The 5798-nt window shown below is 53.2% G+C and overlaps 1 long non-coding RNA gene across 1 annotated transcript; it reads right to left on the reverse strand.

Moving 5' to 3' along the window:
* Positions 1 to 226: 226 nt before the first annotated feature.
* Positions 227 to 4752, reverse strand: LOC118970347 (uncharacterized). Its single transcript, XR_005058272.2, has 2 exons — positions 4639 to 4752; positions 227 to 2072 (listed from the first exon to the last, which is right to left on the reverse strand). It is a non-coding gene; the product is annotated as an uncharacterized lncRNA (long non-coding RNA).
* Between the last annotated feature and the right edge of the window lie 1046 nt (positions 4753 to 5798).

The following is a 5798-nucleotide window of genomic DNA, read 5'->3' on the forward strand; positions in this document are numbered from 1 at the left end:
TAATTAAAAATTGTTATCACAACAAATATATCAAAATGTCTAAAAACGACCTCTTAAAATGTTTGCTTTCCTCCCATTCAGTTTGTTACCTTGGAATGTAATTTCCCTGCGTTCACAGCCATCTGGTTAGGATGGGGGGTGGGGGATGAGTAAGTAGGTCCTCAAATCCTTCGGGAACCGGAGGACACCTTTGCTTAAAGGGGGTGCTGAGCGAGTGTGCCTCATCTTGGCTGGACAGATGCTGCCCTTGATTAAATTTGAAAAAGAAAGAAAACACGGTAATCTGATTATCTGCCCAGAGTGGGTGTAGCCCAGATAATCTCATTCTCCCTTGTGGCAATAAGTAAAAAGAGCACGGGTTGGCTGAAGGCGCTGTGGTGCGACAGAAATTAATGGCCCTGCCTGAAGAGGCAGCTGCCTCCATCTTTTGTTGCTGTCATGTTTTCTTAGGTGCAACTGTGGTGACCCACGTGACCCCAACTGCACAGTAGCGCCCTCGGATTTATCACAATCGTTGAGGCAAGAATGCAGGCGTTCCCTCCTTGTGTCAGGCATTGGCCACCGAAAACGTACCTGCGCTCAGGAGGCACTTAAATAAGGTGCAGAACAAACCAATAATACCCTGAATCTGTTGCTCGTCTACTGCACAAAACCCAGGAACTGCCAGGACTGTGAAGCATGGAGAAAGCTGGGCGGACCAGAAGATGCCCGCCGAAGACACGTTCTCTGTGGATGCTTCCAGAGCCCATAAACGACACTCACAGGGAGGCCACGGGAGAAGGCTCTGCGTTGGCAGGAATCAGTCAGCTCAGCCCGAGGAGGGAGCCTGTGCTGTGCCCACTGCTCAGACGTGTGCAGACCATGTGTGTCTCACCCCAGCGGCACCTGGCACTGCCCTGGGGGCGCAGAGGGAACACACAGGCCCAGACGAACGGATGAGTGACACGGGGGGCGGGTGAGCTGATCAGTGACTTGCCTATGGTGTTCATTTCTGTGGCATCCACCGTATAAAAATAAGGACAATGATAATAACAACAACAGCACAGGCATGTAACATTTATCATGGACTCAATACCATTCCAAGTACTTGAATACAGTAACTCCTGTAATGCAGTAATGTGAGCAGAACACTATTATTACCCCATTCAGAAGGCGGGCACACTGAGGTGCGGGGCGGGGCGCGGTGGTCCTCCACGGCTGCAGAGCTAGTAAACGGGGCTGGCTAGAGCCCAGGGCACCTGACTCGAGGCTGTGCTCCTAAGCACTGTGCCGCGTTGTCTCTGTGGTAAGAGTGGGCGATCTGACCGTTGGCATTATTTACACAGCCTGCCTGTCATGTAAACACTGACTGACCCGTTGTTTGAACAGAGAGCTCCCCTCTCGCTGGTTTATCACAATCAGCTAGAAAGTCTCTGGTGGCCAGGAAGTGGAGCATTCATCCAACGCACGCTGGGGTAAGGCATTTGGAAAACAAAACGTAAGGGAGCAGAGAAACCCGAGTCCAATTTGCTAAAATCCTGCCTGTGGGCATTTGCAAATCCCTGCTGACGTGACTAGCACATCCCCAGAGAGCGCACCCCCTGCATCCAGAAGGCTTGTTTGGACCACCGAACACACTGGCTCAGGAACAAACAGGGGCTTCTCCGGCGGCTTCTGCCTGGCCTCTTGCTCCACGGGGTCCTCGCTGTAGAAATGCCCAGGCAGATATCCTCGTGAACACAAGGAGCCGTGGATGAGGCATGACTCTTATTACCACGTTCAGGGCTTCAGTCAAACTCAAGTCTCCAGAAAAAGGAAATCAACCATCTCCGTAAAAGTTAATCCGTGATTAAGAAAAAAAAAGTCAGTATATTTATAATTATCTCAGAATTAAGAGTGAAAAATAGAAGTCTTCTTTCTTTAGCTCTTTCTACTTAAATAATGCAGCAATGGGAGAGATTTTTGTGGGAATGCATAATTTAATACAATTGAATAAGGGAATTAGAACGTTCCATCTATCCCGCTATGTAATGACACAGTTCTTGAGACAACTGAGGACTTGGTTAGAGCGAGGCTGGGGGGTCCCGGAGAGCCTGTGGGAAAACAGAGACAGGAGGCGATGCCAGAACAAAGGGCATGAAGAGGAAATGTTTAATAAATCTGAGTCAAAGACGCGTGGCTGAACAGCACAGGGGTAAAGGGCCTCACAATGCTCAGGGCAGGGGTTAGAGGCACGGGCAGACGTGTTAAAGACCATCCAGCTGCTCGGTGATCTCCCTGGAAAGGGCAGCAGGGGGCAAGCCCATTCTCTGACCTTCTCCCAGCCCCAGAATGAGGCTTGGGAGGGTGTCCTCTGCGCAGGGTTTCCCAGGGCTGCCGCCCAGGGGCCAGGGGGCTGCCCAGCTCCTGAGGTGATCAGCATCCCCTTCCGAGTGTGCTCAGACCCTTGTGGCCGTCACTGGGGCCCAGCTCCTCACAGCCAGCAACAGGGTGTCTCTCCAGTGGGACCCTCTCATGTCAGAGAAGGCTAGGACCCTCTTTCAAAGGGCTTGCTATTGCCTGGTTAGGTCAGGCCCACCCAAATCCATGTCTGATTAATTCATTGATAGTCAACAAAACAGACTTTACCTGCATCCTAAGTCCCTTCACCTTTGTCATATGATGCAATGTGATACTGAAAGTGCCCCTGCGTCCCCTTTGCCATACTCCACTGGTCAGGAGCAAGTCATCGCTGTGTCTGCTCTGGAGGGGTTGGACTGTACCCTCCCTAGACCGTTTCCTGGGGAAGGCAGGGACACTGGAGCCCCAGAAGGTAGAAGTGTATGCCTTTTGCTCAGAGCTGGGGATTGCCGGCACCCAGGCCCTGGGGCTCCAGACGGTCCTTTTAAGATTCCCCTGCTCTGCCTCATTGCTGAGTTGTTCTGAGGGAGTAGGGATGCATGCTAAGTAGGGTGTCCAGGGCAAAATGATGCCTCCCTCCCACGAGAGGGAGCCCTGGACACCTCTCCCTACACATTCATTTGTCTGTTTATCTCTCAAGGTTGTGTGCCTGAGAAGCGTCAGTCTCTATACTGGTCCTGGGACACAAAGGTGGAGAACTCAGGGCATCAGCCCTCAGTGGCCTATAGATTAGACTCTCTGGTTGGTGGGGTTTCTGCATCAGAAGTCCTTTAGTTTCAGTGAACATTACCCATCATGAACTGGCTCATGAAAACAGGCAATTTAGTAGTTCCTGTAACTCAGACATCAAGGAATGAGCCATCTTCAGGCACAGCTGGATCCAGAGCTTTCTATCTTGAAAAATGACCAATAACTAAATGTCTCTCTGTTCGCATCTGGCTCTCAGTAGGCGGCTGAGTCTCCTCTGTCGCAGTTCTTGCCAAACACCACACAAAGTCTACAAACTCTTCAACAGCCTGTCTCCCAAAACACCACGTCTAACATCCTCACATGCTGTTTCCTGACAAAGTTGACACACTTCCCAGGAGAGGATATGTGGTTCTCACTGCCCTCCTCACCACCCACGTCAGCCAAGTCTGCATTTTATACTCCGTTGGTTGCAACCCTTTACTTCAAACTACCAATTTATGTTGAACCCAAGACACTTTTGGGAAAAGAAAGCCAAGTGAACATACTAGTTCTGTGACTAGAAATCCTAGCTGCAGGCATGGCTGCATCTAGGAGCTGTCATGGTGTCACTGGGCCTCCATGTCTGTGTCTCTGCTGTTTCCCTCTGCCCAGACTCTTCTCTTCCTCCAAGTAGGTTTTGTCTGTCTGGCAAGGAGAGACGGCTGTGAGGCACGGGATCATGGGCAGGACCAGGGTGAGGACTGCGAGGGGCCGCGGCACGAATTTAAGGAGGTGCTCACTTTCAGGCTTGTGTAAGACCGAGTGCCCCTCACACCCTGTGCCCAGCTGCTCTGACTTCCTCCAGAGACCCCATGTGTACATGATCCCTCGGCTTGGCAGGCCCTGCAGAAAGGCGCTTCATTCCTGCAGTTTCCACAGATTGCAAATCAACTCTGGCAACAAGTTCGGTTGGCCTTGCTTGGGCACACGATCCCACCCGAGCCAGTCCTTGCTGCCCCAGGGACAGAGCACCACTGACCAGATGGGATGCTCAGGATCTGGGGGAGCCATGTGCTCAGATGCCTGGTCCCCTGAAGAGCAAATGGAACGGGAGAGGAGCAGCAGCCCCAAACGCAAGCTGCGGAGGCAAACGCATGCGCGGGCTCTCTACTTCCGCCTGAGGCCTGGCTGCCTTCTTCCACTCGGTACTGTCCTCTGTTTACAAATCTTATCTCTTCAGCCATACTCTGAGCTCTGTGAGGATGAATCCACCCTGCTAAACACAGAGCCCTACACGAAGTCCTCCCTGAAATCCTCAATACTTATTTGCGGATCAGTGAGCATATTTATGACTTTTACTTTGAAATATTTATCAAAAAGATTGGTGATGTCTGTTGCATGCAGGCCTCTTCCTGGTGTCTTATCCTGTAGTTCTGTGTGGAACATATTCCTCTGCCTCCTCATTTTGTGAGGGTTTCTGTGTTTCTTCATTTATATTAGATGGATCTGCGGTGCTTCCTGGTCTAGAGAGTAATGACTTTATGAAGAAGGCACCCTGTGGTGCCTGGAAGCCCCGGGCTCTTTACTCACCGCTGCCTGGATCTCCTTTGCAGTGGCATCCCGGCGGCTGTCGGTGGGCATCGGACAGGGCCAGCTTTCTGTCTGTCTGCCAGCAGCGGGCTCAGTCGGCTCTCAGCAGTTTGCCCTCACTGGGCCCTTGTGATCAGAGCAGTACTTTCTTCTGGGATTGTTGTGGGTGGGGCTGCCCTGTGCCTACCCTGCCAAGTTGGCAGGGCTGCAGGGTCAACAGGGTGGGCAGGGTGATTGCTAGGCTCTCGGGCAGGTCTGGGTATGGCAAATCATGTGGTGGCAGATCATGCGGTGGTGGCAGTGGCAAGGCAGGTCCACAGGCTTGGCTGCCAGCAGGGCAGGAGCTTTCAGAGCTGGCTCCTGCAGATGCCTCCTGTGTTGGGCTGAGACAGGGCGGAGGAAGCTGGGAGAGCCTCCTTCTGCCTGGCTGGTTGGAGGTGTGCAGGGAAGTGCCTCGGGGCTGAGCCACTGGTTAGGGGGATGGAGCACCTGGGGCTCCTGAGGGGGCCCGAACTGTTGGGCTGAGGAGGGGCTGGGAGCTATCATCCACTGGTCCTTTCTCCTGTGGAGAGAGCTCCACCCAACCCTCACCCCTCTGGCACTTCTCTCCCTGCTGGCAGATCCTTCAAACTGCCACCTCTGCTTTGGGTCTTAGCCGGACTGGCAAAGCGTGCCCGTCCTCCACAAGCAGCTGGAGTCTCAGCCTCCCAGACTGTCCCACCTGTCCCTGCTGTCCAGCTCCGCTGACCACCAGGACCCAGTGCAATGTGGACTTGGGCTCCCAGATCTGCAGGGTTCCTGAGCACCTGTCCCTCTCTGTCCCTCTTCCTCCCACCGGTGGGCTGGGATGGGGGAAGGTCTAGGGCCCCCCTCGATCACGGTTCTGCCACTTCACCCTTCTCTGTGTGGTCCTCTCTTCTTCCCGGGTGTAGGTGGTCTGTTCTGCCGTCGTCAGGCTCGGTTGTATTTGCTGTAGTCGCTTCCTCTGTGTGTTCGCGGGAGGAGGTTTCCACCTTGTCTTCCTCCTCTGCCATTTTTTTCCATCCCCAGGTTGTCTTTTGTAAGTTCTTCTTTGGAAAATGCTGGAGCCAGAAAGGTGAGAGCTCCTCTTCCCAGGCACCAAAGGGCGTGAGCTCCTGCTGGGTAGGGCTCCCCGCAAT

The sequence above is a fragment of the Manis javanica genome, chromosome 5 (genome assembly GCF_040802235.1).
Source record: "Manis javanica isolate MJ-LG chromosome 5, MJ_LKY, whole genome shotgun sequence".
NCBI lineage: Eukaryota > Metazoa > Chordata > Mammalia > Pholidota > Manidae > Manis > Manis javanica.